Source organism: Podarcis liolepis (genome assembly GCF_965112155.1).
Source record: "Podarcis liolepis genome assembly, chromosome: 10".
Taxonomy (NCBI): domain Eukaryota; kingdom Metazoa; phylum Chordata; class Lepidosauria; order Squamata; family Lacertidae; genus Podarcis; species Podarcis liolepis.
The window spans coordinates 66,796,054-66,808,564 of NC_139562.1; the positions used below are offsets into that span (position 1 = coordinate 66,796,054).

Here is a 12,511-nt window from a genome sequence, read left to right on the forward strand (position 1 = left end):
CTCCACCCTTGTATCCTTCATTTGCTGCGGCCCGCGAGACAACCTTGAGGGTCTCATTTTCGCTGCTAAGCTGAATGGCACGTTTGAAGAGACATCTCTTAAACCCAAATGCACCTGCTTAACCCTATCTCACGGCCGCCCGGTAATTCCTAAAGGAAAGATGCCATGGCAGAATGAATCGATGCATTCTATGTTTCTCCTTTCTCTAGTTTTTTGATGACCAACAAGAAGTACATAGGCTCTGCTCGTGAGTGGTTCACTTTAGATTTTGTTCACATTCAACAAGACAACAAGGAAACGGCTATATTTACTGCCCCTTCCATCTCTGGTCCTGCGGAGTATTCATTCCATTGCCAGATGGTGGGAACAAGCGACCATTATGGGGCAACGTTGACTCCCAGCAATGCTGCAGCGAAAGAGTGGCAGGTTGTCATCTCTGAGTTCCAGGTGAGTACACAGTGCAGTTTCAGAGGCAGTTCTAACAGCTATTAGTTTGCTGTCGGAGTTTCTGAAAGGTCTGCCTCACCACTTACTTTCCCCTTCAACCCTAAGAGAAAGTTTTAACCATCACCCTTTCTTGGATCCCCAGTGAACTCTTCAGTAATGTGAAGATGAAGGATTGACAGGGTTGGGGCAGCCTATAAATGGGGAGAACAAGGAAAAAAGAAGATTCTCCAGAAAGCTATCTATAGAAAGCAACAGACCAACACCAATCATTATCCATTTTTTATCTAGTCAAACAACTAAACAAATTATACTGTATTTTTTCATGTATAAGACGTCCCCATGTATAAGACAACCTCTATTTTTGAACCCTAAATTAAGAAATGAATATTTTAAACACCCAATATCACCCAAACTTGTTGAGTCGTTCCCCCCAAATTTGCAGAACGAGCAGCTGAAGCTCTGGAACGTATTTTTCCATGTATAGGACTAAAAAAAAATAAGCAAAAAAGATTGTCTTATACATGGAAAAAGATGGTATTTTGCCACTTCAGTGAATGGGTCATTTTTGCAAAGGAATGATGTGTGAATCATGGATTAGTAATAGAGTATATCCAATATACATGAAAAGCCATAATCTTTGTCAACTTAAAAGTACTTGGGGTGAGCTCTCCGCTTGAGATTCTAGAAAGGTGATGGCACAAGCCAGAATTCTTTTATAAAGACCTTGAAAAATCTTCAGTGAGTTACAGACAAAAAGAGAATATTGTTTTATAGGCTTTTGTTGCTTGTCAACAACAGGATGTGAGGTGGCCCATCTTTATTTTATGAGTGGAAGACAACTGCCCCCTACCACTGCTGTGGCAAAATAGAAGCAAGGATATTGCCAAGTGCAGAAATTACAATAGGCATTTTTAAAAACTAGAAAGGCACTTTGAGACAGTCAAACTTCCAGACCGAAACTTCAGAAGAGACATCTCAGACTGGTGTGTTGCGGGTTTATTTTATTCTTTAAAAAAGATCAATATTGCTGTACCCTGCAAACATTGTCTTCCTACCTTTAGCCTCCTCAGTCTGTTTCAGCTAAAGTGCTTTAGCAACATCAAAGCCTTGTTACATGCTTCAAGCACTTTGGCACCGAGAACGGTATCGAGTCTGTATTATTTCATAGTCACTCAATGCTCTGTGGGAGCCATAACAACATTATGCAACCTCACCATTTTGTCAGCCATCCAGCCAGCCAGATAATGTGTGTCTTCCCTTTGCAACTTTTGCCTGAAGCCTGAAAAGAACAGACCCTCCATTTTCCATGAGCATTCCTGGATTTACAGAAGCTTCACCAGATTTTTATTAGATCCCAAAATGTCCCGCTTTTCCTTAAAGGTAAAGGGACCCCTGATCATTAGGTCCAGTTGTAACCGATTCTGGGGTTGTGGCGCTCATCTCGCTTTATTGGCTGAGGGAGCCGGCGTACAGCTTCCAGGTCATGTGGCCAGCATGACTGAGCTGCTTCTGGCAAACCAGAGCAGCGCACGGAAACGCTGTTGACCTTCCCACCTATTTATCTACTTGCACTTTGACATGCTTTCGAACTGCTAGGTTAGCAGGAGCAGGGACCTACACGGGGATTCGAATCGCCGACCTTCTGATCAGCAAGTCCTAGGCTCTGTGGTTTAACTCACAGCGCCACCCACGTCCCTCCACTTTTCCTTAGGACGTCCCTATTTTCATCTGAGAAATGTTGGAGGGTATGGAGTTATGCAATTCCAGAGCCAAGGAGATACAACCTTTAGAAGACATCTGAAGGCAGCCCTGTATAGGGAAGCTTTTAAAAAATGTTTAATGCTTTGTTATGTTTTTAGAATAAAGGGAGTGGGTGGGGCTGTGGTCTAAACCACTGAGCCTCTTGAGCTTGCCGATTGGAAGGTCAGCGGTTCGGATCCATATGACGGAGTGAGCTCATATTGCTCTGTCTCAGCTTCTGCCAACTTAGCAGTTTGAAAGCACACTAGTGCGAGTAGAGAATAGGTACCCGCCGTGGCAGGAAGGTAAACGGCATTTCCATGCGCTCTGGTTTCCGTCACAGTGTCCCGTTGCTCCAGAAGCGGTTTAGTCATGACCCGGAAAGCTGTCTGTGGACAAACAACGGCTCCCTCAGCCTGAAAGCCAGATGAGCGCCACAACCCCATGGTCACCTTTGACTGGCCTTAACTGTCCAGGGGTCCTTTACCTTTTACCTTATTTATTTATTTAATTACTATTACTATTGAATAGAACATCCCTATTTTCACTGGAGAAATGTGGATGGTATGAGAGAAAGCAGGCAACGAAATGAAATGATGGTGCAAATGTAACCACGGCCTAAATATACAGGCTTTCCCCCCCCCCAACACACAAAATGAAAACAGAGTTGCTAAGCTGTGAGTAAACACTCAGCCTGCTTATTTCCTACCCCTGTTTGAGAGGGGCCTTAGCTCAGTGGGAGACCCCCAACTTTGTGTCAGATTCCAAGTTCAGCCTCAGGCATTGTCCTAAGGACTCTTCCTCAGATAGATGAGACCTTTAGAAAATCAATGGAGCTGGGTTCAAAGGGCAGCTTGAACTATCACTCTGTGGGGCTTTTTTGTTTTGTTTTTGGTGGAAGAAAAGTTTTTTAGCTACGTGAAGGTGGCCTAGCAATGTCTATGTGCAGAAGTTAATGGATATTGCTTTGCCGTTTTCCCTAGGGCTGTATCCTTAGAATACCCCTCGATTTTCCATCGTTTTAACTTACATCTTTCCTATGGTTCAACAAACAAGATGGGTGTGTGGTTAATGAACACATTGCGAGCGGACATGGGACATAAAGTACAGACTCCTGGCAGCTCAATCCTCTCCCCCCTCCTTCTCTTTTGCAGATTCAAGCGTTTAGCGTTGAAGGCCACAAATTTTCCTATGCCAGTGACTGCACAACCTTCTTCACCCCTGGAATTTGGATGGGTTTGGTGACCTCGCTAGTCTTATTACTGATCCTGACCTTTGGGATCCACATGATTGTGAACCTCACAACCAACAATAGGTTTGATGACCCCAAAGATCAACCTCTGTCAGTCCCGCAAGGAGAATAGCAGATGTGACATTTGTCACGTGGTTGGGCCCTGCTGCCCAAGCCATCTTCATCATTATCATCATCATCATAGCCAGCTGCAGGGCATCCAAACTACTCTAATCCTTCTCTCCATTGTATTGATGGACATCCTTTCCATCTCCTTCCCATGGGAGAAAAGTTCCAGTAGCATCAAACTGGAGATTTTCTCCCATTGTGAATAGCAGGTGAGAGCCTCCAAATCTGATCAGACCACAGCATAGGGCAGGGGGAAAGGATTAAAGGCCCACCCTTTTTCGAATCATAGAACTGTAGAGTTGGAAGGGACCCACAGGGTCATCTAGTCCAACCCCCTGCGATGACGGAATCCTGCTCACACCCATTCCTGGGTGGGCTCAAACCACCAAACTTCTTGTTAACAGATGCACTGACCCTCTGCGACTCAGGAGAGCTCTGTCATGGCTGCAACCCAGCTAAGCCCTCCTACACCAGCTAATTGCACACCGGGGCTAACCATGTGCAACATCTCAGTATCATACCACGTTAAACAGTCATGGCTTCCGCTAAAGAGTAAGGAGAGGTGTACAGTCATACCTTGGTTCTCAAACAAAATCCATTTCAGAAGTCCGTTCGACTTCCGAAAACACTCAAAAACCAAGGCGTGGCTTCCGATTCGCTGCAGGAGTTTCCTGCACTCAGTCAGAAGCCGTGTTGGACGTTCAGCTTCCAAAAAACATTTGCAAACCGGAACGCTTCTGGGTTTGCAGTATTCGGGGGCTAAAACTATTGAGTACCAAGGCATTCAAGAACCAAGGTACGACTCTAGTTTGTTTTTTTGTTTTTTTATTATAAATTTTATTAGTATTTTCCACACAACAACAACACAAAAAATATCAAAAATAACAATACACAAAACACAAAAACCAACATTAAAAAACACACACCACAAATCCATATCTTACAAGTTAATAATATAAACACTAAAAAGAAAAACAAACATTGACTTCCACCAATCCCACAGCACCTTCTTTATGTCTCATTGTGTCTTCCTGTTTTACTATCCTAGCATCTAGATATAAATCCCTCTGTAGTTTGTAAAGGGTGCTGAGAGAGTTGTTAGGAGACCCCTATTTGCCTCAGAGAGCTATAATTCCCAGAGTGGTTTAACAGTCAATCCCTCTTCCCAGGGCATTCTGGGAATTGTATCCCTGGGAGGGGAATAGGGGGTCTCCTATAAATTCCCAGCACCCATAACAGCTCCTAGGACTCTGTGGGGGAAGCCATGGCTGTTTAATGTGGTCTAATCTGTTTAATAGAGACACAGGTGGTGCTGTGGTTTAAACCACCGAGCCTCTTGGGCTTGCCGATCGGAAGGTCAGCGGTTCGAATCTGCGCGACAGGGTGAGCTCCAATTGCTTTGTCCCAGCTTCTGCCAACCTAGCAGTTTGAAAGCACGCCAGTGCAAGTAGATAAATAGGTACCGCTGCAGCCGGAAGGTAAACAGCATTTCTGTGGGCTCTGGCTTCCCTCGTGGTGTTGCGGGTTTAGTCATGCTGGCCACATGGCCTGGAAAAGCTGTTTGCAGACAGACGCTGGCTCCCTTGGCCTGAAAGCAAGATGAGCATCACAACCCCGTAGTTGCCTTTGACTGGACTTAACTGTCCAGGGTGCCTTTACCTTAATGTGATATGAGACTGCTTTAAATGCATAGTGCATGTACATAGGAGAACTGTGAACTTCAGCTGTATTAATGCAGCAGGAAGCATCGACAAAGTCAATAAAAGGTGTAAGCATTTGTGGCAATGAAATATTTTCCTGAAAACAGGAGGCTGTTGGCAGCAGTGTTTATTCTGTCAGCTGTTCATTACTTTTTTTTTAATCACTGCCTAAATGAAAGCCCTCAGGTAAAGCAGAAACCAGCCGCAGATGTTGCCAGCCTTTAAGAAGACTGGTAGGTGCTGCCAGGAGCTGCACAAATGATTAAAAAAACAAAATACTATTTTGGATACAGTTTGCTAAATAAAGGTTCATTAAGAAATTCCATATCCTTGAGACATTTTTAAAGGTGGGATAAAAATGTTTCAATAAATAGTGAAGACTTTTTTAAATTAAAAAAATCAGGCATTACCTACATCAGATAAAGTACAGGGAGATGATTCTCAGATTAAACAAAGGAACGGACAATATTGCCTAGTTTGGCTCTAAGAGAATATAATTAGTGCATGCTATGCATCTACTGGGACATGGGTGGCACTGTGGGTTAAACCACAGAGCCTAGGATTTGCCGATCAGAAGGTCGGGGGTTTGAATCCCCGTGACGGGGTGAGCTCCCATTGCTCAGTCCCTGCTCCTCCCAACCTAGCACTTCGAAAGCACGTCAAAGTGCAAGTAGATAAATAGGTACTGCTCCCGCGGGAAGGTAAACGGCGTTTCCGTGTGCTGCTCTGGTTTGCCAGACGTGGCTTAGTCATGCTAGCCACATGACCCGGAAGCTGTATGCCGGCTCCCTCTGCCAATAAAGCGAGATGAGCGCCGCAACCCCAGAGTCGGCCACGACTGGACCTAATGGTCAGGGGTCCCTTTACCTTTGCCTTTATGCATCTACTAAACGGCTTGTGCATGAGAAAGTTGGTCATACATTACACCCACCCACTTGATTATTATAAAGAATAAACTACACATTGCACTAAATACGTCACGTGCGACTGTGTTTTTAATTTAATTTAATTTATTTAATTACAGATGTGGTTTTCAGAGGGAGCAGTATGTGGGGAGGGGAGTTTAAAACCTCTATCTAGTTGTGATCCTGTCAAAAATGGGTCCCTTCTGTGATGATGAGGCTTAGAAAAGAAGTTCCCATTGGCCTGCAGGGGGAGGTTTTATTGCTGGGGAGGAAACGATTGAAACTGTTCTTCTTGCATACTGTGGGTCTGAGGAATGTCCCCTTCGCCTGTAATTAAACAAAGCAAATCCCAGCTGCTTGTTGCATAATAAAAGTAACTTTTCAATGGAGATTTCCATGTCTGGGCTTTGTCCTTTTTCCTTAGCATATTTGGTCTATGCTGAACCTGTGATTAATGTATATTGAAAATTCTGGTGTAAAAATAAAGTCATAAGCATCATAGCTGATTGTGTTTTCATGGCTTTGCACACCTTACTGTGAGTTGCCGTGAACACGCTGTGAGTTGCTGCGGTAGAAAGAGAGGATAGAAGAGTTTCAAATGAATGACTCGTGCAGGTGGAAAAACTACATCTCACCAGTTACACGGAGAACCAGGGTTTTTTAAGTAAATGTAGAAACAAGCCCTGTTCGGTTGTTCAGATTTTTGTTAAATAAATGTGAATGGGTGGAGGGACATTGCAGTGGAAGATAATGTCCCAGCTATTCAGTCATTCCATCCCCATGCATACATTTGGCTAAGCAAGACCCTTAAGGAGAAAAAAAAAAAGAAATTCATCATCATCTCTGTTCAGTAATTCAGTAGCTATTTGGCCTTTTGCTATACATATCTATAGCACACCACTCTCCTATGTGCATTCTCTCAATGTTCTTCTGAATGACTGAACAGAGATGATGATGATGAATTTCTTTTCTTTTTTAATTTTTATTTATACTTTTCAGGTTTATACATTTCGTTAATTTTACAATCATTTTAACATTTCAAAACTTGACTTCCTTCCCCTTCTTTCTGCGGCTCCTTAAAGTTATTTTTTAAATATCTTTTGCATATCCAAATTCATTTAATTTGCTCATTTATTCATCTACTATAAATATATACTCTCATGAAACTGCAGGTTATTACAATAATCCTGCCCATGTTTTTATCTGTTTGCAAATTATTTGCAAATTATTTGTATACTACACATCTGTTTGTGACTACACAAACAGATGACTTTGCGTGGCGAGTTCCCGCCCCCCACCAAGGATAAATAAAGACACTGGACACCAGAATTAAGGTTAAATGGGCGAATTAGGCCACAACTTTATTGAATTCAGGAATGAGAGGCATTGGCTTAGGCATTGGTCCTATTGACTATCCGGCTCCAGCCCATTTGCTGAAGACTGGGAAGGGTTAACACCATAGAGGGGGAGTCTTCTGCTGAGGCACGTCAACTAGGAGCTCCCCCGGGTTGCCGTTCGGGGGCATGCCTTAGGCCCACACCTCCATAGGCTTCAGACAGGGCCATGCCCCCCGGAATCCTTTATTGGACCACCCTTCGCTCTCTGGGGGTAGGTGATGGCGTTCCTCCCCCCCCATCCTCTTGACCCCTTCTTACCAATGCCTAACCAACAATGCCGAGAAGTTGTGACAAGTTGCTACGAGGTAGGCGAAAAACCAAATGGCCGCAAATCGCCAATTGGGAAAAATTCCTACCATGCCCCTTGCGGCGACAGACCGAAGTCCATAGCAAAGTCAGAAGCCTACCTAAAGGGAGGGAGGGTGGGAAAACGTGGGGGCTAGCCAGCAAAAGAGGGTGAGCCCCGGCTGCGCCAGCCCTAAATAGGACAGGCCATGCCCCCCAGCCACCCGATTGGCTGGCTGGGCGGACGACGTGGCCGGGATTCCCCTGCTCTCGCGGGGGCTGAAACCAGCCCCCGCTCACGTGGGGTGGGCGTGAAGCCCGCAACCCCACCTCCTGGCCAGGTCCGGAAGTGGCTTTGTCGGGTACAACCCAAAGTACAATTCCCACTAAGAGTTAATCTATGTCACAGTTGTAAACCTCTTTAATGGTTGCTCCCTCTTCCCAGGTGATCCTGAGAATTGTAGTTCTGAGAGAGAGGTGTGTGAAGGAACTGGAACAAGAGAAGCCCGGCTGACTTACCAAAATACAACTGCCAGGATTCTTTTGGGGGAAGCATTGATGTCAAGTTGAATGGAATTAAACCAATTTATGTTTCTAAGCTCCCCAGGCTAGGTAAAATCAGTTAGAGCGAGAAAAAACTACAAGTAATATCAGCATAGAACAATTAAAGGTAGCATAAAACCCAAAGGGAACTATACTGTATATACTCAAAACTATACTCAAATAAGCAGGTTCCAGTAGTAGATAGGTAGCCGTGTTGGTCTGCCATAGTCAAAATAAAAAAATTCCTTCCAATAGCACCTTAAAGACCAACTAAGTTAGTTCTTGGTATGAGCTTTCGTGTGCATGCACGCGAAAGCTCATACCAAGAACTAACTTAGTTGGTCTTTAAGGTGCTATTGGAAGGAATTTTTTTATTTCAAATAAGCAGGGTCAGCTTAAAGGAAAGGAGTAGTGATTTCTGGCTGAAGTGCAAACTATCGATTAATAATAATAATAATAATAATAATAATAATAATAATAATAATACAGTCGTACCTTGGGAGTGAAATGGAATCCGTTCCGGAAGTCCATTCAACTCCCACAATATTTGGAAACCAAAGTGCGGCTTCTGATTGGCTGCAGGAAGATCCTGCAGCCAATCGGAAGCCACGGAAACCAAGCCAGATGTCCGGCTTCCAAAATTGTTCAAAAACTGGAAAACACTCTCGGTTTATGATCGTTTGGGAGCCAAAATGTATGAGTTCCGACCAGGGAAAAGAGACGGCGGAAGAAGATTGGAAGAAATTCAAGAATTATCTTAAGAAACATTGCAAAATTAATGAGTGCTAGAATGATGTGGTTTTTGAAATTAAGTGAAGTACAGCTGTAAAGATTAAGTTAAAAGAAAAGAAAGGGTGAGAACTGGATAAAAGTAAGGGTGAGGATTTGCTGAATATAATATCTGAAATGGGAATGCAGAAAGGGGAGGTATGAGGAGGTCGGGGAAGTAAGTTTTAAGAAAATAAGGTTTTGAAAATATACTTGTTTTTCTTTTTCTTTTTGTTTGTTTGCATTGTTGTGTCTGATAAAAATTGTAAAACTTCAATAAATATTTAAAACAACAACAACAACAAAATGTATGAGTTCCAAGGCGTTTGGCAACTAAGGTATAATAATAATAATAATAATAATAATAATAATAATAATAATAATGACATTTCTTATACCCCACCCATCTGACTGGGTTGCAACCCAGCTACTCTGGGCAGCTTCCCTCAAACATATAGAGGGGAAGAAGAAGAAGAAGAAGAAGAAGAAGAAGAAGAAGAAGAAGAAGAAGAAGAAGAGGAAGAAGGAGGAGGAGGAGGAGGAGGAGGAGGAGAGCATGAAATGCTGCCCAAATCAGGGCTGCCTTCAGATGTCTACGAAAATGAAAGACAGCTCTCCCCTTCAGGTTTCTCTTTCATCTGACCTGACAGGGAGAGAAAGAGGCAGGCGACATGTCTGAGTGGCTTGAGCGGGTTGTGTGCTCTTTAACCTGACCATTAAAATTCCACATCCCACACAACCTGTCATTAAAGCTTCAGTGGAAACTCGCCAGCCCATGCTTGTATTTATTATGCATCGGCAGAGCTGTGAGCGGCCTTGCCCTCTCACAGAGTCCTCTGTGTTTGTGAGAGGCCTGCAGAGTTTAGGCTTGGTGCAAGTGGCTGCAAAGTATATCGTGTCGTGTCATGGGATCTCCTAAGAGTGCGCCTTAACCATTGCAGATTTGGAAGAGCCTGGTTGGTCACTTCCACTTGTTCCATGTCTAGAAAGTGTAGGTCCAAGCAGTTTTTTGCTTGCCTTGCTCCTTTCCCGGGGAAAACCCACTCTTTGGTGCTAAATCGGGGCAAATGTCAATCTGGAGAAAACCCACGTTGCCGTTTGTTCCAACTGAATGCCGAAAAGCAGATTTCCCTGGGGTAAAGCAGCGGGAGAAGTAGTAGTAGTAGTAGTAGTAGTAGCAGTAGTAGTAGTAGTAGTAGTAGTAGTAGTAGTAGTAATAATAATAATAATAATAATAATAATAATAATAATAATAATAATAAATTTATACCCTGCCCATCTGGCTGGGTTCCCCCAGGCACTCTGGGTGGCTGCCAACACAATATTTAAAACACGATAAAACATCAAACATTAAAAACTTCCCGAAGCAGGGCTGCCTTCAGATGTCTTCTAAAAGTCAGATAGTTGTTTATTTCCTTGACATCTGATGGGACGGCATTCCACAAGGCGGGCGCCACTACCGAGAAGGCCCTCTGCCTGGTTCCCTGTAACCTCACTTCTTGCAGTGAGGGAACCGCCAGAAGACCCTCAGAGCTGGACCTCAGTGTCCAGTCAGAACAATGGGGGTGAAGAAGCTCCTTCAGGCAACATCAAACCATCTAGACTTTGGTTATCCACATCCCCACCAGTAGATGGCACACAAAGAACACCTGTTATGGATACCTAGTTGATTATGCAAAGTCTCCTGCCAACTTTTGTCTCATGAACTCAGGTTTGACAGAAGAAGAAATCCTTCAGATAACCAGCTCGTTCTGACGTGGAAACCTCTGCTGAGGAAGATGAGGCAGATCTTGTGCAAAGCATTTCCTGAGATGTATCTCAAAATCAAAGATGGTAAGAAAATGGGGGGAATGTAGCAGCTGGTACATCCAGTGGTGACTGGAGCCTGCTGGGTCTTGGTAGGGAGAAAGGCATGGAGCCCAACTGTAGGTGGTGCCAAAACCAATGACTGCAGACACCAACAAATTCTCATCTTGTCGCCTTCCTTCCCCCTGCTGAGTTCTAGAAGGGCAACACTGAGACTGAGAAGAAGGAAGATGGCAGGTGGTGCCACCTACATGTCTGTCTGTAAGTAAGGAGGCACGCAAGTTGACGCCGGCTTAAAGCAGATTGTTCTTGGTGGGGCAGCACCCCACTCATCCTGCTTGGCTAACCTTCAGTGCTGGTATGGTGAATAAGGATGCATTTTTAATCTTGTTTTTTTATTTAAAAAAATCTGCTTCAGAAGATAGCCTATTCTCTCCAGCAATGTTGTCTGTGAATAGTAGAACGCTTGTAGAAGCTGAAGACCAAAACAACCAAGGAGTAACTACTCTCATACCTTCTGCATGATGTACAGTAGGAGAAGTCTGTGCATCTACAGTGGTACCTCGGGTTACATACGCTTCAGGTTACATACGCTTCAGGTTACAGACTCCGCTAGCCCAGAAATAGTGCTTAAGGTTAAGAACTTTGCTTCAGGATGAGAACAGAAATTGTGCCCCGGCGGCGCGGCGGCAGCAGGAGGCCCCATTAGCTAAGGTGGTGCTTCAGGTTAAGAACAGTTTCAGGTTAAGTACGGACCTCCGGAACGAATTAAGTACTTAACCCGAGGTACCACTGTATTTAGGTGGTTGAAATTAAGAGCCTTTCCCATCTCTAGTTGGCCCTAGCATGGGGGAGCGCAAAATGAAAAGCAAAATGTATTGGACCCCATCCATTTACAGAAAACCACAAGCTCAGGGTAACATTTAAACCATACCCGCCAACGTTTCTCCAATGAAAATAGGGATATGTTGTTGTTGTTGTTGTTGTTGTTGTTGTTGTTGTTGTTGTTGTTGTTGTTGTTGTTGTTGTTGTTGTTGTTGTTGCATTTATACCCTGCCCATCTGACTGGGTTGGTCCAGCCACTCTGGGCTGCTTCTTTTAATAGAACATTAAAAAAAACTTTCCTATACAGGGCTACCTTCAGATGTCTTCTAAAGGTTGTATAGTTACTTATTTCCTTGGCTCAATGGTCACATAACTCCATACCCTCCAACATTTCTCCAATGAAACTAGGCATGTCCTAAGGAAAAGCAGGGCATTCACGAATCAAACCAGAAACTGGGACAGCTTCTGTAAATCAGGTACTGTCCCCAGAATTAAACTAAGGGTCCTTTAATTACAGTGGGTCTAAATAATCTTTAAAACCCAAGTAATCAACTTGAATTGCTATGTGGATCACGGCCAAAACAAAAAACAAAAGAAAAAACCACTCTGTTCCCTTTTGCCTCATTGTCCAGAGCACTTGCGTTCTACAGTGATCAGAGTAAATTGGGCACAACAAGCCATTGCCTGTTATGAAGTCAGAAGCTGAAACAAAAGACGTACTTGTTCAGATAAGTT

General features: G+C 43.8%; 1 pseudogene across 1 annotated transcript in view; it reads left to right on the forward strand.

Annotated features, from left to right (window-relative positions):
- The window catches only part of LOC310687922 (V-type proton ATPase subunit S1-like), a 50,645-nt pseudogene extending 47,005 nt beyond the window's left edge, over window positions 1-3,640 (forward strand). Inside the window, exon 10 of the transcript XR_014530113.1 lies at window positions 3,342-3,640. The product of XR_014530113.1 is annotated as a V-type proton ATPase subunit S1-like (transcript). The remainder of the gene's footprint in view (window positions 1-3,341) is intronic.
- Window positions 3,641-12,511: the final 8,871 nt, after the last annotated feature.